Source organism: Hordeum vulgare, chromosome 5H (assembly GCF_904849725.1).
Source record: "Hordeum vulgare subsp. vulgare chromosome 5H, MorexV3_pseudomolecules_assembly, whole genome shotgun sequence".
Taxonomy (NCBI): Eukaryota; Viridiplantae; Streptophyta; class Magnoliopsida; order Poales; family Poaceae; genus Hordeum; species Hordeum vulgare.
In genome coordinates this window covers 398,314,152-398,338,834 of record NC_058522.1, presented here as the reverse complement: position 1 = coordinate 398,338,834, position 24,683 = coordinate 398,314,152, and positions in this window count along the sequence as shown.

The following is a 24,683-nucleotide window of genomic DNA, read 5'->3' as shown; positions in this document are numbered from 1 at the left end:
AATATGAATAGGTGGTATCTCGCTAGCTCTTTCTGAGACCGCAAAACATAAATGCAGAGCACTTTCAAAGATCAAGGGGTGACTAAACATTGTAATTCATAACAACAAAGATCCAGTCATAGTCATACTCAATATCAATCAAAAGCAAAGCATAAAAATGACAGAGGTGCTCTCTAATTGGTGCTTATACAAGAGGAGGATGACTCAACAGGAAAATAAATAGACATGCCATTCGCAGAGGGGAGCATTGATTTGTAGAGGTGCCAGAGCTCAAGCTTTGAAAACAGAGATAATAATTTTGGGTGGCATGCTTTCATTGTCAACGCAATGACCAAGAGTTCTCAATATCTTCGACGCTACTCATGCTATAGGCGGTTCCCAAACAGAAAAGTAAAGTTTTAACTCCCCCACCACCAATCAATCACACTCCACGGCGAGCCGAATCCTCGGGTACCGTCCATACTAACATCAATCCGGGAGGAGTCTTGTTTTACAGTTATGTTTTCGATTTAAGCGTGGAACTAGGCATTCCAATTACCAGCCCCTTTCTCGTGAATGACAGTGAATAAACACATGTCAAGGATAACCCGCCTAACATGGTAGATATCAATAGCCCCCTGTCACCACATGAGCGGTTCGGGCATGCAAAACAGATTATTTCTTGAAGGTTTAGAGAATGGAACATGCAAATTTACTTGGAACGGCAGGTAGATACCGCAAATAGGTAGCTATGGTGGACTCTCATGGAAAAACATTTGGGTTTATGGAAGTGGATGCATAAGCAGTATTCCGCTTAGTACAAGTGAAGGCTAGCAAAAGACTGGGAAGCGACCAACTAGAGAGCGACAACAATCATCAAGATGCAATGAGTTTGACTAACATTGAGTGCAAGCATGAAAAGGATATAAATCACCATGCACATGAACATCATAGAGGCTATGTTGATTTTGTTTCAACTACATGCATGAACATGCGCCAAGTCAAGCCACTTGAATCATTCAAAGGAGAATACCATCCTATCATACTACATCTGTTGGAAATATGCCCTAGAGGCAATAATAAATTTGTTATTATTATATTTTTTGTTCATGATAATCGTTTATTATCCATGCTACAATTGTATTGATTGGAAACACAGTGCATGTGTGGATACAAAGACAAAACACTGTCCCTAGTAAGCCTCTAGTTGACTAGCTCGTTGATCAAAGATGGTCAAGGTTTCCTGACCATAGGCAAGTGTTGTCACTTGATAACGGGATCACATCATTAGGAGAATCATGTGATGGACTAGACCCAAACTAATAGACGTAGCATGTTGATCGTGTCATTTTGTTGCTACTGTTTTCTGCGTGTCAAGTATTTATTCCTATGACCATGAGATCATATAACTCACTGACACCGGAGGAATGCTTTGTGTGTATCAAACGTCGCAATGTAACTGGGTGACTATAAAGATGCTCTACAGGTATCTCCGAAGGTGTTCGTTGAGTTAGTATGCATCGAGATTGGGATTTGTCACTCCGTGTGACGGAGAGGTATCTCGGGGCCCACTCGGTAATACAACATCACACACAAGCCTTGCAAGCAATGTGACTTAGTGTAAGTTGCGGGATCTTGTATTACGGAACGAGTAAAGAGACTTGCCGGTAAACGAGATTGAAATAGGTATGCGGATACTGACGATCGAATCTCGGGCAAGTAACATACCGAAGGACAAAGGGAATGACATACGGGATTATATGAATCCTTGGCACTGAGGTTCAAACGATAAGATCTTCGTAGAATATGTAGGATCCAATATGGGCATCCAGGTCCCGCTATTGGATATTGACCGAGGAGTCACTCGGGTCATGTCTACATAGTTCTCGAACCCGCAGGGTCTACAGACTTAAGGTTCGACGTTGTTATATGCGTATTTGAGTTATATGGTTGGTTACCGAATGTTGTTCGGAGTCCCGGATGAGATCACGGACGTCACGAGGGTTTCCGGAATGGTCCGGAAACGAAGATTGATATATAGGATGACCTCATTTGATTACCGGAAGGTTTTCGGAGTTACCGGGAATGTACCGGGAATGACGAATGGGTTCCGGGTGTTCACCGAGGGGGGGGGGGCAACCCACCCCGGGGAAGCCCATAGGCCTTGGGGGTGGCGCACCAGCCCTTAGTGGGCTGGTGGGACAGCCCAAGAAGGCCCTATGCGCCATAGGAAGAAAATCAAAGAGAAAAGCAAAAAAAGAGGAGGTGGGAAAAGGGGGAAGGACTCCTCCTTCCAAACCTAGTTGGACTCGGTTTGGAAGGGGAGGGTTCCCCCCTTTGGCTCGGCCGAACCCCTTGGGGGTCCTTGGACCCCAAGGCAAGGCTTCCCCTCCTCCCCCTATATATATGTAGGTTTTAGGGCTGATTTGAGACAACTTTGCCACGGCAGCCCGACCACATATCTCCATGGTTTTACCTCTAGATCGCGTTTCTGCGGAGCTCGGGCGGAGCCCTGCTGAGATAAGATCACCACCAACCTCCGGAGCACCGTCACGCTGCCGGAGAACTCATCTACCTCTCCGTCTCTCTTGCTGGATCAAGAAGGCCGAGATCATCGTCGAGCTGTACGTGTGCTGAACGCGGAGGTGCTGTCCGTTCGGGACTAGATCGGAGCGGATCGTGGGACGGATCGCGGGACGGTTCGTGGGACGGTTCGCGGGGCGGATCGAGGGACGTGAGGACGTTCCACTACATCAACCGTGTTCACTAACGCTTCTGCTGTGCGATCTACAAGGGTACGTAGATCGGAAATCCCCTCTCGTAGATGGACATCACCATGATAGGTCTTCGTGCGCGTAGGAAATTTTTTGTTTCCCATGCGACGTTCCCCATCAGTTGCATCATGAGCTAGGTTCATGCGTAGATGTCTTCTCGAGTAGAACACAAAAGTTTTTGTGGGGGGTGATGTGCGTTTTGCTGCCCTCCTTAGTCTTTTCTTGATTCCGCGGTATTGTTGGATCGAAGCGGCTCGGACCGACATTACTCGTACGCTTACGAGAGACTGGTTTCATCTCTACGAGTAACTCTGTTGCTCAAAGATGACTGGCGGGTGTCAGTTTCTCCAACTTTAGTTGAATCGGAATTGACCGAGGAGGTCCTTGGATTAGGTTAAATAGCAATTCATATATCTCCGTTGTGGTGTTTGCGTAAGTAAGATGCGATCCTACTAGATACCCATGGTCACCACGTAAAACATGCAACAACAAAATTAGAGGACGTCTAACTTGTTTTTGCAGGGTATGCTTGTGATGTGATATGGCCAACGATGTGATGTGATATATTGGATGTATGAGATGATCATGTTGTAATAGATAATATCGACTTGCACGTCGATGGTACGGCAACCGGCAGGAGCCATAGGGTTGTCTTTAAACTAACGTTTGTGCTTGCAGATGCGTTTACTATTTTGCTAGGATGTAGCTTTAGTAGTAATAGCATGAGTAGCACGACAACCCCGATGGCAACACGTTGATGGAGATCATGATGATGGAGATCATGGTGTGACGCCGGTGACAAGAAGATCATGCCGGTGCTTTGGTGATGGAGATCAAGAAGCGCATGATGATGGCCATATCATGTCACTTATGAATTGCATGTGATGTTAATCCTTTATGCACCTTATCTTGCTTAGAACGACGGTAGCATTATGAGGTGATCTCTCACTAAAATTTCAAGACGAAATTGTGTTCTCCCCGACTGTGCACCGTTGCGACAGTTCTTCGTTTCGAGACACCACGTGATGATCGGGTGTGATAGACTCAACGTTCACATACAACGGGTGCAAAACAGTTGCACACGCAGAACACTCGGGTTAAGCTTGACGAGCCTAGCATGTCCAGACATGGCCTCGGAACACATGAGACCGAAAGGTCGAGCATGAATCGTATAGTTGATATGATTAGCATAGCGATGCTTACCACTAAAACTATTCCCGACTCACGTGATGATCGGACTTGAGATAGTGGATTTGGATCATGTACCACTCAAATGACTAGAGAGATGTACTTTTTGAGTGGGAGTTCTTAAGTAATATGATTAATTGAACTAATTGTCATGAACATAGTCTAATGGTCTTTGCGAATTACGATGTAGCTTGTGCTATAGCTCTATAGTTTTTATATGTTCCTAGAGAAAATTTAGTTGAAAGTTGATAGTAGCAAACTTTGCAGACTAAGTCTGTAAAACCGAGGATTGTCCTCGTTGCTGCGCAGAAGGCTTATGTCCTTAATGCACCACTCGGTGTGCTGCACCTCGAGCGTCGTCTGTGGATGCTGTGAACATCCGACATACATGTTTCTGATGACTACACGATAGTTCAGTGCAAAATACTTAATGGCTTAGAAGCAAGGCGCCGAAAACGTTTTGAAACGTCAGGGAACATAAGTGATGTTCTAAAGAGATGAAATTGTGATTTCATGCTTGTGCCCTTGTTAAGAGGTACGAGACCTCCAACCAGATTCTTTGTCCATAAAGTAAAGGAGAAAAGCTCAATAGTTGAGCGTGTGCTCAGATTGTCTGAGTACGACAATCGCTTGAATCAAGTGGGAGTTAATCTTCCAGATGAGATAGTGATAGTTCTCCAAAGTCACTGCCACCAAGCTGTGAGAGCTTCTTGATGAACTATAACATATCAAGGATAGATACAATGATCTTTGAGTGATTTGCGATGTTTGACACTGCGAAAGTAGAAATCAAGAAGGAGCATCAATAGTTGATGGTTAGTAAAACCACTAAGTTTCGAGAAAGGCAAGGGCTAGAAGGGATACTTCGTGAAACGGCAAAACAGTTGCTGCACTAATGAAGAGACCCAAGATTGAACCCAAACCTGAGACTAAGTGCTTCTGTAATGAGGGGAACAGTCACTGAGGCGGAGCAACTCTAGATACTTGGTAGATAAGTAGGCTGGCAAAAGTCGAAAGAAGTATATTTGATATTCATGATGTGTACTTTACTAGTACTCCTAGTAGCATGAGGGTATTGGATACCGGTTCAGTTGCTAAGTGATTAGTAACACGAAATGATAGCTACGGCAAAAACGGAGACTAGCTAAAGGCGAGATGACGATACGTGTTGGAAGTGTTTCCAAGATTGATATGATCAAAACGTCGCACGCTCCCTGTACCATCGGGATTGGTGTTAAACCTAAATAATTGTTATTTGGTGCTTGCGTTAAGCATGAACATGATTGGATCGTGTTTATTGCAATACGATTATTCATTTAAAGAGAATAATGGTTACTCTGTTTGCTTGAATAATCACCTTCAATGGTTTATTGAATCTCGATCATAGTGTTACACATGTTCATGATATTGGTGCCAAAAGATACGAGGTAATGATGATAGTACCACTTACTTGTGGCACTGCTGCTTGAGTCATGTTAGTATAAATTGCATGAAGAGGCTCCATGATGATGGATCTTTATATTCACCTGATTTTGAATCACTAGTGACATGCTAATCGTACCACATGAGCAAGGCCTTATTTTCATTGAGATGAAACAAGATAGTAACTTGTTGGAAGTGATACATTTTAATGTGTGCAGTCCAATAAGTGCTAAGGCAAGCAGTGGATATCATTATGTTCTTACATCACTGACGATTTGAGTAGATACAGGAGTATTTACTTAATGAATCACAAGTCTGAAATATTGAAAAGTTCAATTCTGTTTCGGAGTGGAGTTCGTCGTAACAAGAGGATAAACTGTCTACGATATGACCATAGAAATGAATATCTGAGTTACGAGTTTTGGTACGCAGTTATGACAATGTGAAAATTGTTTTGCAGTTCATGCCACCTGGAACATCATAGTGTGATGATGTGTCTGAACGTCATAGCCACGCACTATCTGATGATGGTGCATGCTACGATGTCTCTTATCGAATTACCACTATCGTCTATGGGTTATGCATTAGAGACAACCGCATTCACTTTAAATAGGGCACCGCGTATTTCCGTTGAGATGACACAGTATAGACTGAGGTTTGGAGAAATCTAAACTGTCGTTTCTTGAAAGTTTGGGGCTTCGACACTTATGTGAAAAAGTTTCAGTCTGATAAGCTCGAACCCAAAGTGGATAAATGCATCTTCATAGGATATCCAAAATAGTTGGGTACATCTCCTATCTCAGATCCGAAAGCAAAGTGTTTGTTTCTTGAAACGGATCCTTTCTCGAGGAAAGGTTTCTCTCGAAAGAATTGAGTGGGAGGGTGGTAGAACTTGATGAGGTTATTGAACCATCACTTCAACCAATGTGTAGCAGGGTGCAGGAAGTTGTTCCTGTGGCGCCTACACCAATTGAAGTGAAAGCTGATGATGGTGATCATCGAGCATCGGATCAAGTTACTACAAACCTCGTAGGTTGACAAGGTCGCGTACTACTGCAGAGTGGTACGGTAACCCTGTCTTGGAAGTCATGTTGTTTAGCAACGGTGAACCTACGAGTTGTGGAGAAAGCAGTGGTGGGCCCGGATTCCGACAAATGGCTTGAGGCCATGAAATCCGAGAGAGGATCCATGTATGGAAACAAAGTGTAGACTTTGGAAGAACTACTTGATGGTCATAGGACTATTGAGTAAAGATGGATCTTTAAAAGGAAGACAGACGATGATGGTGATAAGTCACTATTAAGAAAAGCTCGACTTGTCGCAAAGATGTTTCCGACAAGATCAAACAGTTGACTATGAAGAGATTTTCTCACTCGTAGCGATGCTAAAAGTCTGTTAGAATTATGTTAGTAGTTGTTGCATTATTTTTGAAATATTGCACATAGGATGTCAAAACATTGTTTCCTCGATGATTTCCTTGAGCAAACATTGTATGTGATACAACCAGAAGGTTTTGTCGATCCTAAAGATACTAGCAAGTATGCAAGCTCCAGTGATCCTTCAATGGACTGGTGCAAGCATCTCGGAGTTGGAATATACACTTTGATGAGATGATCAAAGTTTTTGGGTTTGTACAAGGTTTATGAGAAACTTGTATTTCCAAAGAAGTGAGTGGGAGCACTATAGAATTTCTGATAAGTATATGTGGTTGACATATTGTGGATCAGAAGTAATGTAGAATTTCTGTAAAGCATACAAGGTTGTTTGAAAGGAGTTTTCAAAGGAATACCTGGATTGAGCTACTTGAACGTTGAGCATCAAAGATCTATGGAGATAGATCGAAAGCGCTTAATGGAAGTTTCAACAAGATGCATGCCTTGACAGGTTTTTGAAGGAGTTCAAAATAGATCAGCAAAGAAGGAGTTCTTGGTTGCATTGTATGGTGTGAATTTGAGTAAGACTCAAAACCCAACCACGGCAGAATAAAGAGAATAGACGAAGGTCGTCTTCTATGCCTTAGCCGTAGACTCTAAAGTATGCCATGCTGAGTACCGCACCTTATGTGTGCCTTGCAGCAAGTCTGTTAAGAGGTACACAGAGTGATCCAGGATTGAATCACTGATCAGCGCTCAAAGTTATCCTTAGTAACTAAATGGGCTAAGGAATTTTTCTCGATTATGGAGGTGGTTAAAGAGTTCGTCGTAAGGGGTTACGTCGATGCAAGCTTTGACACTAATCCGAATAACTATGAGTAGTGAAACAGATTTGTATAGTAGAGTAGATATTTGGAGTATTTCCGAATAGCACATAGTAGCAGCATCTATAAGATGACATAAAGATTTGTAAAGAACACACGAATCTGAAAGTTTCAGAACCGTTGACTAATACCTCTCTCACGAGCAAGACATGATCAGACCCCAAAACTATATGGGTGTTGGATTCATTGGAATCACATGGTGATGTGAACTAGATTATTGACTCTAGTGCAAGTGGGAGACTGTTGGAAATATGCCCTAGAGGCAATAATAAATTAGTTATTATTATATTTCTTTGTTCATGACAATCGTTTATTATCCATGTTATAATTATATTGATTGGAAACACAGTGCATGTGTGGATACATAGACAAAACACTGTCCCTAGTAAGCCTCTAGTTGACTAGCTCATTGATCAAAGATAGTCAAGGTTTCCTGACCATAGGCAAGTGTTGTCACTTGATAACGGGATCACATCATTAGGATAATCTTGTGATGGACTAGACCCAAACTAATAGACGTAGCATGTTGATCGTGTCATTTTGTTGCTACTGTTTTCTGCGTGTCAAGTATTTATTCCTATGACCATGAGATCATATAACTCAGTGACACTGGAGGAATGCTTTGTGTGTATCAAACGTCGCAACGTAACTGGGTGACTATAAAGATGCTCTACAGGTATCTCCGAAGGTGTTCGTTGAGTTAGTATGCATCGAGATTGGGATTTGTCACTCCGTGTGACGGAGAGGTATCTCGGGGCCCACTCGGTAATACAACATCACACACAAGCCTTGCAAGCAATGTGACTTAGTGTAAGTTGTGGGATCTTGTATTACGGAACGAGTAAAGAGACTTGCCGGTAAACGAGATTGAAATAGGTATGCGGATACTGACGATCGAATCTCGGGCAAGTAACATACCGAAGGACAAAGGGAATGACATACGGGATTATATGAATCCTTGGCACTGAGGTTCAAACGATAAGATCTTCGTAGAATATGTAGGATCCAATATGGGCATCTAGGTCCCGCTATTGGATATTGACCGAGGAGTCACTCGGGTCATGTCTACATAGTTCTCGAACCCGCAGGGTCTGCACACTTAAGGTTCGACGTTGTTATATGCGTATTTGAGTTATACGGTTGGTTACCGAATGTTGTTCGGAGTCCCGGATGAGATCACGGACGTCACGAGGGTTTCCGGAATGGTCCGAAAACGAAGATTGATATATAGGATGACCTCATTTGATTACCGGAAGGTTTTCGGAGTTACCGGGAATGTACCGGGAATGATGGATGGGTTCCGGGTGTTCACCATGGGGGGGGGGGGGGCAACCCACCCCGGGGAAGCCCATAGGCCTTGGGGGTGGCGCACCAGCCCTTAGTGGGCTGGTGGGACAGCCCAAGAAGGCCCTATGCGCCATAGGAAGAAAATCAAAGAGAAAAGGAAAAAAAAGAGGAGGTGGGAAAAGGGGGAAGGACTCCTCCTTCCAAACCTAGTTGGACTCGGTTTGGAAGGGGAGGGTTCCCCCTTTGGCTCGGCCGAACCCCTTGGGGGTCCTTGGACCCCAAGGCAAGGCTTCCCCTCCTCCCCCTATATATACAGAGGTTTTAGGGCTGATTTGAGACAACTTTGCCACGGCAGCTCGACCACATATCTCCACGGTTTTACCTCTAGATCGCGTTTCTGCGGAGCTCGGGCGGAGCCCTGCTGAGATAAGATCACCACCAACCTCCGGAGCGCCATCACGCTGCCGGAGAACTCATCTACCTCTCCGTCTCTCTTGCTGGATCAAGAAGGCCGAGATCATCGTCGAGCTGTACGTGTGCTGAACGCGGAGGTGCCGTCCGTTCGGCACTAGATCGGAGCGGATCGTGGGACGGACCGCGGGACGGTTCGTGGGACGGTTCGCGGGGCGGATCGAGGGACGTGAGGATGTTCCACTACATCAACCGCGTTCACTAACGCTTCTGCTGTGCGATCTACAAGGGTACATAGATCGGAAATCCCCTCTCGTAGATAGACATCACCATGATAGGTCTTCGTGCGCGTAGGATTTTTTTGTTTCCCATGCGACGTTCCCCATCAACATCATAGTCATCTCAAAATCTATGTTGGCATTCAAGACAAACCATTATAAACTTTCAGCTAATTAAGCATGGCATGAGAAACTATGATCTCTAAGTTGTCATTGCAAACATGGTTCTCTCACAACAAAGCTGAATCTGGGACGACAAGCTAGTCATATTTACAAAAACAAAATAGATAGAGTTCATACCATCTTTACCAATCTCAGTCACTTCATCATATATCATCATTATTGCCTTTCAATTGCACGATCGAACGATGTGAACAATAATAAGAGTGCTCGTGCATTGGACTAAGCTGAATCTGCAGGCAAACACAAAGGAGAAGACAAAGTAACATGTCTCTTTGAAAGCTTAAACAGGTATGCATGCAAGAGCCACTAAACATTGTAACCATTATCTTCTACCTTGACCGAAAGAAAAAGAAAACTATTTACACGGGAAAACTCCCAACTGCAAAAGAAGAACGGAAAATCTTTTTGGGTTTTCTCAAAAGGACACAAAACAAGAAAACAAGAAAACAAAAATAAACTAGCATGGATAATAGAGTGGCAAAGTGTAAACACCGGCTAACAAAGTGAAAGCATAAGCATGAATGTAAGGTCGGTGAGAACACGTAGTCCCCCAAGCTTAGGCTTTTGGCCTAGCTTGGTCTACTCCCATGGATGGTCCTAGTGAAACCCAAAATCATAATGGGTGTTATACGGGAGTGCTGCAGCCACTGCCTGAATAGCTGCCTCACAAAGACGAGCAGCCGTCGCCTCCCTCTCATACTCCTCTGCCTCTCCTATGGTTATGTAGTATCTCCGTTTTATCTTAAAGTCAAAGAAAGTAGGAGCAGGAAGGGTAATATGGAAAACACGATGTCGGTTAAATATCAAATGGTATAGGAGGGATTCTTCACCCCTCTCAAGGAACTGGTAGCGTGTTAGAGCGACACGATCAAGGTAGGCTGTACGGAGAGGGGGGTCTCCTCGGCGGATGGGTACTCCAAGAAAATTTGCTAAGCGCGTAGCATAAATTCCACCAAAGAAATCCCCATCAATGGCATTATTATTCAGCCTCCTTGCTATTATAGCTCCCATGTTGAAGCTCCTGTCACCTGTTACTGCGATCTTAAGGATACTAAGGTCAGATGCGCATAGGTGACAATGTGCACCCTTGCCGTTAATGCACCTACCTATGAAGAGGGCAAAGTAGTGCAAGGCAGGGAAATGAATGCTTCCTATGGTAGCTTGCGTGATGTCTCTAGTTTCTCCAACAGTTATACTAGAGACAAAATCTCTAACCAAAGACTTAGCAGGATCATTAAGACTACCCCCATCGGGTATCTTGCAAATCCTATTGAAATCCTCCAAATCCATGGTGTAGGATTTATCGTATAGATCAAACAGTATGGATGAGTCACGGCCAACTGAAAATTTAAATCTACGCACAAAAGAGGCAGTGAGCATAACATACTGTTCACATTTATTTGAGAGGAATTCTTCTAAACCGGCATTGTGGACAAGTGTATCAAACTCATCCTTGAAGCCTGCTTCGATCATGAGCTCATCGGAAGGCCATTCACATGGTTGTACTGGTGCGTCCCTTAGTTGATAAGGTTCGGGCTCCCGAAAAGAAAGACGGGGACCCTTCTTACTTGAGGAACCACCATGAAACTTCCTCCTGAACATAATTTCCTTTTTGCTGAAATTTTTGAAGTTCAAGAGAAAAGTGAATGAAGACCAACCACACCTTGTAGCAATTACTCCTACTAGTGCCTAAAGACCGTATCACGTGCTAAAACTACTTGGGACCAGCTAAAATCAACATTTCAAGCTCAAGAACAGGGCCACCAAGGTAGCAAGAATACGCGAAGGATAAAGCACTAGAGCAAAAACTAATTGGACCAATGGAGGAGTCACTTACCAAGGAGTAATTTCCCCAAAACAGTTCGGAGAATGGTGCTTTGAGCAAGGAGATCCAAAATCTCAGCCAAATGAGCAAGAACACGGGTTTGAGCTGCAGAACGATTTTTTCTGGAGGTAGAAGAAGAGGATGGGAGCTGGAATGAGTGGAGGGGGGCCCTGTGGGCCCCACAAGCTTGGTAGCCGCCACCAGGGGGCGGCGGCTACAGGGCTTGTGGCCCACTGGTGTGGCCCCTAGGCCAGCTCTCAGTCCCGGTATTTTTCAAATATTCCAGAAAAAATCATACTAGATTTTCAGGACAATCGGAGAACTTTTATTTTTGGGGTACTTTTCTCCGGGACGCTAAAACAGAAAACAGGAAAAACTAAACTAAATCTATCATTTTTCTTCTAAGCAACAAAAAGTGAAAGCTTAAAACAGAGGTATGTGACTCTTTGATTCATCCATTCCATGGTCATCGAAAGAAATCCGTCAATGGGGTTGATCAAATCCTCATGACAAAACTTTTTCGAATCGCAAAAGAAGACGGAGAATTGTCGAATAGCCACTAAGTCACCTCAATGGGGATATGTATCTCCCCAACAAGCAAATCATACTTCATCTTGACACGTGGAATAAGGCATTCAAAGCTCCCAATAAGAATTGATGAAGTTTTTTCGATAGCATTGAAGCAATGTACTTGATATCGTTTCTTCGGAAAGTGCACTATATGCTCATTACCGTTGACGTGGAAAGTGACATTGCCTTTGTTTCAAGCTATAACATCCCCTGCAGTGTTTAAAAAGGGTCTTCCGAGGATGACAGCCATGGCATCGTCCTCGGGAATATCCAAGATAACAAAGTCTGTTAAGATAGTGGTGTTAGCAACCACAACAGGCACATCCTCGCAAATGCCGATAGGGAAAGCAGTTGATTTGTCGGCTATTTGCAGAGAAATTTCAGTGGGTGTCAACTTATCCAGTTCAAGTCTACGATGAAGAGAAAGCGGCATAACACTAACTCCGGCTCCAAGGACACATAAGGCAGTTCTTACATAGTTTCCTTTAATGGAGCAAGGTATAGTGGGCACTCCGGGATCACCAAGTTTTTTAGGAGTTCCACCTTTGAAAGTGTAATTGGCAAGCATGGTGGAGATCTCAAGACCTGGTATCTTTTGTAAGATCTAGTATCTTTCGTTTATTAGTCATGATATCTTTCATGTACTTGGCATGTGGAGACATTTTGAGCATATCAATTAACCGCATCGGCAGAAAGACGGGTCTTATCATCTCAACGAAGCGCTCAAAATCCTCATCATCCTTTTTCTTGGATGGCTTAGGAGGAAAGGGCATGGGTCTCTGAACCCATGGCTCCCTTTCTTTACCATGCTTCCTAGCAGCAAAGTCATTCTTATCGTATCTCTTAGGTTGTGGGTTATCAGGATTAACCGTAGGTTCAATCTCCACATCCTTATCATTGCTAGGTTGAGCATTATTATGAACATCGCTGTCCATATTATCACCAGGTTCATGTTCATCACCAGATTGTGTTTCTGCATCAGACGCAGAAATATCATTTGGTTCTTCAGTTGTGACAGTATTTGGTGAACTGACATGTAGGTTTCTATCATCCTTATTCTTAGGATGACTGGGTGTATCAGCATTAATTCCTTGAGAATCTTGATCAATTCTCTTAGGATGGCCTTCAGGATACAAAGGTTCCTGAGCCATTTTTCCTCCTCTAGTAATGACTCTGACAGAGTTGTCATTTAATTCATTGAGCAAGTCATTCTGAGCTTTAAGTACTTGTTCTACCTGAGTAGTAATCATAGAGGCATGTTTACTCAGAAGCTTCAGATCATTGGCATTTCTGTCTACACAAGCACTTAAATGACTAAGCATACGAGTACTTTGTTCCAAATGTCTGCTAACATAATCATTGAAACTCTGTTGTTTGGCAAAAAAGTTGTCAAATTCATCAAAGCATAGGCTAGCAGGTTTATCAAAAGGAATATCACTCTCATCAAACCTACGCAGAGAATTCACTTCTACTACTTGTATCGGGTTATCGAGACCATGGATCTCTTCGATAGGTGGTAGATTTTTGACATCTTCAGATCTAATGCCTTTCTCTTGCATAGATTTCTTGGCTTCTTGCATATCTTCGGGACCGAGGAATAGAATACCTCTTTTCTTAGGAGTTGGCTTAGGAGGTGGTTCGGGAATAGTCCAAGCATTATCGTTGATCAAGATGTTATTCAGTAGGATCTCAGCTTGTTCTATAGTTCGGTCCCTAAAAACACAACCGACACAACTATCTAGGTGGTCTCTAGAAGCATCAGTAAGTCCGTTATAGAAGATATCAAGTATCTCATTCTTCTTAAGAGGGTGATCAGGCAAAGCATTCTGTAGCTGGATGAGCCTCCCCCAAGCTTGTGGGAGACTCTCTTCTTTGAGTTGAGCAAAGTTGTATATTTCCTGCAAGGCAACTTGCTTCTTATGGGCAGGGAAATATTTCTCACAGAAGTAATAGACCATATCCTGGGGACTACTCACACATCTAGGAGCAAGAGAAGTGAACCAGGCTTGAGCGTCATCCTTTAGAGAGAAAGGAAACAGCTTAAGGATATAGCAGTAGCGGATCTTCTCCTCACTAGTGAAAAGGGTGGCTATATCGTGTAGTTTGTAAGATGGGCTACGACCGTCTTAGACTCATAACCATGGAAAGGATCAGATTCGACTAGAGAGATTATCTCAGGGTCGTCAGAGAATTCATAATCTTTATCGGTGATAAAGATAGGTGAATTGGCAAACTTCGGGTCGTATTTCATCCTTGCTTTCAGAGATTTTTCCTTCCGCTTGAGAAGTAATTTCTCAGCGTCATAGGCATCCTTACACGCAAGAAAATCCTCATCTATCTCTCCCTCCATAACATAACCCTCAGGTATATCAGGCCATTCATATCTAGGAGAGCTAGATCTAGCAGGAGCAAAAGCAGGTTCTATCTCAATAGCATCGGTAGTTTCAGAAGCATCACGAGCATTGGCAGTAACTCTAGCAATATGAGCATCAAGGAATACCCCTAGTGGCATATCAGGCAAAGTAGTACCTCTAGCAGTATCAAGCATAGCATCATCAGGAAAAATAGCATCTCTAGCATCATCAAGCAAAGCAGTATCAAGCATATCATCTCTAGCAGTATCAGGCATAGTAGCATCAAGCATAACATCTCTAGCAGTATCAGGCATAGCATCTCTAGAAGTATCACGCATAGTAGCATCATAAGCATCATCAAGCACAGGTGACATATCAAGATTTCTAGCAGGAGGTGGTGTCGCAAACTTACTCATAACTGAAGGTGAATCAAGTGCAGAGCTAGATGGCAGTTCCTTACCTCCCCTCGTAGTTGAGGGCAAGACTTTGGTTTTTGGATCTTTCACATTCTTCATACTGATCAGCAGATATAAATCCCAAGTAACTCAGAGAATATAGCAATACCTCCCCGACAACGGCGCCAGAAAAAATGCTGCTAGCAGTCCCCGGCAACGACAGTAGAGAAATGTTGTTGACGTGTTCCTGACTTGATGCCTCCACGGCAACGAAGCCAGAACTGCTCCCAATTGCTCAACAATTAGCAATTGTTTTGCAATGGCCCACCAGCGCGTGGGTTTGCGGCAGTTTTCCCGGGTAGAGTATTCAACCCAAATTTGTTGGTTCGCCGACAGGAAGTGAAAGGATACTCTCAAGTATTAGCATCTGAATGTGTCAAATTCAACCATACCTGAAAGATTAGTATCTGCAAGCAAATTAGTATGATAGCAACGGTGCGAGAAACGATCTGTTGACGGCAGACTATTCCTAACGGTTGTATCAATGGTGCAAGAAGTTAACCATGGACGGAAAATATTCTTTCCCATCAACGGCGTGAGAAAAAGTATTGTAGCAGGTAGCAGCAGTGTAACGAGTAACAGCAGTGGCAAGGAACAGCAGTAGTGACAACAATAGCAAGTAGCAACAGTAGCAAGTAACAGTAGTAGCCAGTAGCAGCAGAGCAAAGCAAGTAACAACAATAGCAACAGTAGTAACAACAGAAGAGCAAAACAAGTAACAGCAGCAGTGGGACAAACTCGTAGGAAATGGTCGGTGATTTGTTTGGATGACATTCATCATGCAACAGTTATAACACGGAGAGATATGTGGCTAGCTCCCGTTAGTCAATGTGATGTAGGCATGCATTCCGTGTGTAGTCATACGTGCTTAGGGAAAAGAACTTGCATGACATCTATTGTCCATCCCTCCCATGGCAGCGGGGTCCAAAAGGATACTATGGGATAGTAAGGTTCTCCTTTTAATAAAGAACCGGAACAACGCATTACCACTTGGTGAACACATGAACTCCTCAAACTATGGTCATCATCGGGAGTGGTTCCGGTTATTGTCACTCCGGGGTTGCCGGATCATAACACATAGTAGGTAACTACAACTTGCAAGATAGGATCTAAAACGTACATATATTGCTGACAACATAATAATTTCAGATCTGAAATCATGGCACTCGGGCCCTAGTGACAAGCATTAAGCATGGCAAAGTAGTAGCAACATCAATCTGAGAACATAGTGGATACTAGGGACCAATCCCCGTCAAAACTAACTCGATTACATGATAGATCTCATCCTACTGATCAACGCCCAGCGAGCCTACGAATAGATTACTCACGAACGATGAAGAGCTTCATGGAATTGGAGAGGGAAGAAGGTTGATGATGACGATGGCGACGATTTCCCCTCTCCGGAGCCCAAAACGGACTCCAGATCTGCCATCCAGATGAAGAACAGGATGTGGCGGCGCCTCCGTATCTCAAATGCGATGAAATCTTCTCTCCTGATTTTTTTCGAGACGAAAGTGAATTTATAGAGCTGAGTTTGGGGGCGGCAGAGCCACGTGGGCCCCACAAGCTTGGTAGCCTCCACGAGGGGGGCGACGGCTACAGGCCTTGTGGCCCACTGGCCCAGCCCCTTCGGTGGATCTTTGCGCAGGTATTTTTCATATTTTCCGGAAATATTCTCCGTAAATTTTTAGGACGTTCCGAGAACTTTCATTTCTGGAAAAAAAACAACACCAATGCAATTGTGCTGAAAACAGCGTCAGTCCAGGTTAGTTCCATTCAAATCATGCAAATTAGAGTCCAGAACAAGGGCAAAAGAGTTTGGAAAAGTAGATACGATGGAGATGTATCGCTCAACTATACCGAAACGTCACCGAACCTTAAGTGTGCAGACCGTGCGGGTTCGAGAACTATGCAGACATGACCGAGACATCTCTACAGTCAGTAACGAATAGCGGGACCTGGACGCCCATATTGGCTCCTACATATTCTATGAAGATCTTTATCGGTTGAACCTCTATGTCAAGGATTCAATTAATCCCGTATGATGTTCCCTTTGTCCTTCGGTATGTTACTTGCCCGAGATTCGATCGTTGGTATCTCTATACCTACTTCAATCTCGTTATCGGCAAGTCTCTTTACTCGTTCCGTAATACAAGATCTTGTGGCTAACTCCTTAGTCACATTGCTTTCAAGGCTTATTGTGATGTTGTATTACCGAGTGGGCCCCGAGATACCTCTCCGTCATACGGAGTGACAAATCCCAGTCTCGATTCACGCCAACCCAACAGACACCTTCGGAGATACCTGTAGAGCACCTTTATAGTCACCCAGTTATGTTGCGAAGTTTGATACACACAAGGTATTCCTCCGATGTCCGGGAGTTGCATGATCTCATGGTCATAGGAACAGATACATTGACATGCAGAAAACAGTAGCAATAAACTGACATGATCATATGCTATGTTTATAGTTTGGGTCTTGTCCATCACATCATTCTCCTAATGATGTGATGCCGTTATCAAGTGACAACACTTGTCTATGGCCAGGAAACCTTGACCATCTTTGATCAACGAGCTAGTCAACTAGAGGCTCACTAGGGATAGTGTGTTGTCTATGTATCCACACATGTATTTGAGTTTCCAATCAATACAATTCTAGCATGGATAACAAACGATTATCATGAACAAGGAAATATAATAATAACCAATTTATTATTGCCTCTAGGTCATATTTCCGCCCATGTGGGCCCCCGGGGCAGTGGACCCCTCGATGGACCCCGGGTACCCTTTTTGGCACCCCGGTACACTACGAGTAATGCCTGAAACTTTTTTGGCGACCAAAATAGGAATTACCACATACAAATCTTTACCTCCTGGCTATTCTGGAACTCCTCATGATGTCATAGATCTCATCTGGGACTCCGAACAACATTCGGTCACCAACATACACATCCTAATACTACTCCAGCGTCACCGAACGTTAAGCGTGCGGACCGTGCGGGTTCGAGAATCATGTAGACATGATCAAGACACCTCTGTGGCAAATAACCAACAGCGGGACCTGGATGCCCATATTGGTTCCTACATATTCCATTAAGATCTTCATCGGTTGAACCACGATGCAAAGGATTCAATGATATGCAGTTCCCTTTGTCCAAAGGTATGTTACTTGCTCGAGATGTGATCGTCGGTATCTCTATACCTAGTTCAATCTCGTTACTGACAAGTCTCTTTACTCATTCCATAATACAATATCCCGTGATTAACTCCTTAGTCACATTGCTTGCAAGATTCTTGTGATGTTGTATTACCGAGAGGGCCTATAGATACCTCTCCGTCATACGGAGTGACAAAACCCAGTCTTGATCCATGCTAACCCAACACACACCCTCGGAGATACCTGTAGGTCATCTTTATGATCACCCAGTTATGTTGTGATGTTTGGTACACACAAGGCATTCCATCGGTGTCAAGGAGTTGCATGATCTCATGGTCTTAGGAACATATACTTGACATGCAGAAAGCAATAGCAATAAACTTAGTGATACGATCAAATGTTATGCTTACGTTTTGGGTCTCGTCCATCACATCATTCTCCTAATGATGTGATCCCGTTATTAAATGACAACTCATGTCCATGGTTAGGAAACCTTAACCATCTTTGATCAATGAGCTAGTGTAGTAGGGGCTCAATAGGGACACTTTGTTATCTATGTATCCACACACGTATGTGAGTTTCCAGTCAATACAATTATAGCATGGATAATAAACGATTATCATGAACAAGGAAATATGGTAATAACCAATTTATTATTACCTCTAGGTCATATTTCCAACACCAACCTAATTAGTCTAGGCTCAGCATATTACTTTTTCATCGGGTATTGAATAGCAGCATGATCACTATGAATAGTAACTTTAGAATCAACAATATATGGTCTAAACTTATCACATGCAAACACAATTGCTAAAACTTTTTTCTCAGTAGTAGCATGATTTCTTTGAGAAATGTCTAGAGTCTTGGTAGCATAATGAATAATATTCAATTTCTTGTCTACTCTTTGCCCTAGAACAACACCAACAATATAATCACTAGGATCACACATAATTGCAAATGGTAAGTTCCAATCAGGTGGCTGAACAATAGGTGCAGAAATTAAAGTTTTCTTTAGTGTTTGGAAAGCCTCTACACAATCATCATAAAAACAAAGGAAATATATTTTTTAAGAATATTAGTTAATGGCTTAAAAATCTATGAGAAATCTTTAATAATTCTTCTATAGAAACCAACATGATCAAGGAAACTTCTTATACCTTTTACATCCCTAGGACATGGCATTTTCTCAATTGCATCAAGTTTAGCTTTGTCTACCTTAGTGCCTCGTTGGAAGATTTTATGCCTAAGTACTATGCCTTCATTTACCATAAAGTGACACTTCTCCCAATTGAGGACAAGATTAGTTTCTTCGCATGTGTGCAAAACTCGATCAAGGTTGCTTAAGCAATCATCAAAAGAAATTCCGTAAACGAAAAAATCATTCATGAATACCTCAACAATCCTTTCACATAAGTCATAGAATATAGCAGTCATACATCTTTGAAAGTTAGCACGTGCATTACATAAACCAAAAGACATAAGTCTATAAGCATCAGTTTTAAACACACAAGTAAACTTACTTTTCTCTTTATCTCCTTTTGACACAGGTATTTGAGAAAAGCTAGAGTATCCATCAAGGAAACAAAAATGTGTATGCTTTGATAACTTTTCTAGCATTTTATCAATAAAATACAAGGGGCAATGATGTTTTCTAGTAGCTTTGTTTAATTTCCTGAAATTAGTTACCATCCCATAACGAGTTACAATTCTTTGTGGGATAAGTTCATTTTTATCATTAGGAACGACATTTATACCTCCTTTCTTAGGAACACAATGAACATGACTTACCCATCTACTATGAGCTATGTGATAGATTATATGTGCCTCCAGAAGCTTTAATATTTCAGTTCTTACCACTTCCTTCATTTTAGGATTCAGACGACATTGATGATCAACGACAGGTTTAGCATCTATTTTGTGCTGACATAGAGTGGGACTAATGCCCTTAAGATCATTGAGAGTATATCCAATAGCATCTCAGTCTTCCTTAGAGTTTTAAGTAATCTATTTTCTTCATACTCTGAAAGGTTAGCACTAATAATAACAGGATATATCTTCTTCTCATCAAGATAAGCATATTTCAAAGTATCATGTAGTTTCTTTAATTCAAACACGGGATCCCTTAGGTGGGGGAGGATATCCTAAGATGAAAACAGACAAATTGTGTTTAAGTATAGGTGCTTGCCTAAGGAATATCTCATCTATTTCATTCCTCTCGTTCATATGCATATTATTTTCATGGTCTAGACAATATTGTTCTAAAGGATCTATAGGAGGCACGACAATAGAAGCAAGACCAACAATTTCATATTTACTGGATAATTCTCTCACATGTGGTTGTCTACCAAACTTAGAGAAATTAAACTCATGAGACCCATCATAAAAACTCACTTTAACCTTTTCTTTAACACAATCAATTCGAGCATTAATGGTATTCAAGAAAGGTCTACCAAATATAATGGGACAAAAATTATCTTGTAGTGAACCAAGTATTAAGAAAACAGTAGGGTATTTGATTTTTCCACACAATACTTCAACATCTCGAACAATCCCAAATGCTGAAATAGTATCTCTACTTGCAAGTTTAATAGTGGCATCAATGTCTTCAGTCTCACGGGGTGATATATCATCCATAATTTATTGATATATAGTAAAAGGAATAATACTCACACTAGCACGCATATCACATAAGCCATGATATCAATGATCTCCAATTTCAACAAAAACAACAGGCATGCCAACAATTGGTTTATTCTTATCTAATACATCATGTTCATTTCAAGTAGGTTTTCTGATTCTAGCAGCCTCATCAGAGAAATAAATAACCTGCCCATCAATTTTATCAACCAAAACATCTTTAACCATCGCAATATTAGGTTCTACATTTATTTCTTTAGAAGGTCTCGGTGTCCTAGTATTACTTTTATTAACCATAGTTGTAGCTTTAGCATGTTCCTTAATCCTAACAGGAAGTTGGTTTCTCAATGTAAGAAGTGGGTCCAACTGGATCAACATTATAAATAATTGTTTCATCTTTAGCAATAATAGGTTCATCTAACAATTATTCAATGGGTGAATTATATTTAAACCACTTCTCCTTTGGGAGATCAATATGAGAAGCAAAAAATTCACAAAAGGAAGCTAATATCTCAGAGTCAAGTCCATATTTAGCGCTAAACTTATGAAAAGTATCAGTTCGCATAAAAGATTTAACACAATTAAACTCATGTTTTATACTGACTCTTTACCTTTGTCGAGTTACCAATCTTCACAGATGTGTTTAATTCTTTCATAAGATACAATCTGAATAAAATAGTTCTCTTCATGAAGGAACCAGTAGAAGAAGAATCAAACATCAATTGATCATTATAAGAAAGTCGAGCATAAAAGTTTTATAATATTATTTTTCTTGAGAGATCATGATTGGGGCATGCGTGCATCATATAATTATGCCTCTTGAGTGATACTTTCTCCTTCATGAGGCCAAAAATTATATATATAATTCTGACCACGATGAACTAGATGCATAGGATAAAACTTCTCGTGGAATTCCAGCTTCAATTGATTCCAATCCCATGTTCAAGCATCATCCAATAGCTTGTACCAAATCAATGCCTTTCCCTCCAAATATAAAGGGAATATCTTCTTATTAACTCCATCTTCATATAAATCTGCAAGCTTAAATAATCCACAAATCTCATATGTATATATCAAGTGCAAATCAAGACGAGTTGTTCCATCATCTGTATAAGGATTAGCTAGTAGCTTCTCTAATATACCCGGAATAATTTCATAGTAAATATTTTCAGTATGTTTAGTAGGTTGAGGAGAGGCTTTTTTCCACTACTTGTTGGGGTTGAAGATACCCCAAACAGTCCCCTCAAAGGATTATCTTCCATAGAAACAAGCAACAGTAAATTTCAGCATGTACTGAAAGTGTTTTCTTACCAAATTCCACTTACCAAAAGTGCTTCAATCCCCAGCAATGGTTTCAGGAAAGAGTCTTGATTACCCACAAGTATAGGGGGTCAATCATAGTCCTTTCGATAAATAAGAGTGTTGAACCCAATAAGGAGTGGGAGGAAATGATATGCGGTTTTCACCAAGGTATTCTCTGCAAGTGTTGTAAGTAACTGTAATAGATAGTTTTGTAGCAAGTAATTTGTAACAAGTAACAAGTAAAAATAGTAGCAAGTGCGTAGCAAGGTGGTCCGATCCTTTTTATTGCAAAGGACAAGCCTGTAAGTTCTCTTATATAAGGTAAAGTGCTCTCGAGGACACATGGTGTCATGGTTTTGTCACGACAGATGTCCTCATGAAAGGACTTAGTGAAGGAGCCATCACACCTTGATGGTGACTGAAAGGGGTGAGCGAAAGCGAGACTCGGATTTACCCAGGTTCGGCCCCTCGTGTGCAGGTAAAAGCCTACGTCCTCCTTTGTGTAGATTGATGATGGATTCGATTACAAGGGGGGCGTAACTCGCCTGACCTAGCTCTCGATGATTTCTAACCCGCCCTATATGCCCCAGGGACTCGCCTTTATATACAGGTCGAGGCCCTAGGGTTTACAAGAGTCCTAGCCACGCTACAGATCGTGGTCTTCCATATCTCTAAACTGCCGTGCTTTCCAAGAGTGGAAACCTCCTTGGCGGTTTATCTTCTGCATCGATCCTGAACCGCCATCCGGCTCATGGCCCCCCGGGCCAAGGCTTGCATTAACAAAGGATGAGTCGCCCCTTTAGTGACCCGGCCCAGTTAGGGCGGGTTACACCGCAGGTAATATACCCAACATTAGGCCCCAGATTGACGGGAATTTACTCATGCCAATGAACTTCCACGCTCATTTTGGGGCGACTTGTATCACTTCCATCTTTTGAGGAACAACAAGCCGCCATCCATCGTGAATTGCCTGAGCCGCCAAGTAGTTTTTGATAACATCACCTTGTGCCTCCAGTTTCGGGATTTTAATGATGTAACTACCCAACGGATCTTTTTCAGCGTCAACTGGTTATCCCAAAAATCCAGGCGCCATCATTGCAAATTTCCAATTTGTCGCCTCTATTCTCGCGCATGTCGTTTCGTTTCCAGCGCCCGGCCTTTAAATAACCCCAGGGGGAGTGGGGGCACCGTCACCTACCCCCACTTCTTCTTCCTCATCAGCTTCGTCTTCCTCGTGCACGCGCCTCTGCCTCTTCGCTGTTCCCGAAGCTCCATCGCCAGCCGTCGTGGTCCGGACGTCTCCAGGCCAACCGAAGGCGCAACATCCGTTGCAGATCTTCTGCATCCACCTCCTGGAATCATCCTTCTTTCTCAGGTAAGCACCTTTCCTTCATTAGGGTTAGACCTCGCCCCCCCCCATGTTCGTCTAGGTTAGCCTCAGAATGCAATGAAGATCTCCTTTCTATTTTAGATCCATCAATCATACTTCCGGTAGATCCCCCGTAGTAGTAAAGCACGGTAGTATTGCCGCATCTCCCGACCATTTTGATGTTTTTACTTCATAGATTCATACGACATCCCTGTCGCATTCTTGCGTTCATAGTCTTTGCAGTTTTGTCACGCATTATCTTTTAAATTTGATCCACTCGTAGATCCGTATTTTATTGCTTTCTTTTAGAAACATGTTTATCCTTCTCTCAGGAATATCCCTAAGGAAAAAATCCTTTTAGAGTCGCCACTCACCTTCTTCCACCACATCGAGTTAGAACATCACCATAGCTAAGTCTTTGATTGCTGAATGGCGAGTCATAATGCCTTTGTAAACATGCCCTAAATCTCTCAACTGGCGAGTTAGAATATCCTCATATCCAGACCTTTGGTTACCTAACGGCGAGTCATAACGTCCCTACAGACATATTGTAGATCTCCCAACTCGCGAGTTACCATGTTTTATGGTCTTTAATAAGTCGCCTTGTTCCTTCTTTTTGTAGTCATGGTCAGTATCTCGAAATGCAATTGGCTACCAACCAAGATCACTGACGCCTATCTCGAGAAATATGTTTTGGCGGGTTATCTTGATCGTAAGGAAGTAGTTGGTTGGCGGACCGCCCCAGGCGAGGTGACTCCCAATCCTGCCGAGGGGGAAGTAGTTGTTTTTGTTGATCATCTTGAGCAAGGCTTCAAGCCTCCTGGGTCAAAGTTTTTTAGAGACGCTTTGCACTTCCTCAATGTTCACCCTCAAGACTTGGGGCCCAACTCCATCAGTAACCTCTGCCAATTCCAAGTATTTTGCAAGGCCTATCTGCAGACAGAGCCCACGGAGCTGCTGTTTTGGAACTTCTTCCATCTGAACCGCCAAACCGAATTTACCAGCGGGCCCAACTTGGAACTTGGGGGGCTCAACATATAGCGGCGTCGTGAATGTGGGTTCCCGTCTGTCGTCCTGCCCAGCCATCCTAAAGGCTGGGCCGAGTCATGGTTTTATTGTCGTGACACTTCTCCTCCCGGCGAGAACCCACTTCCGGGTTATAGAGAAGATCGCTTACCCATGGATTTCAAGCTTCCAGAGAAACTTACCGAAGAAGAAGAATCGGAATTTATCCCC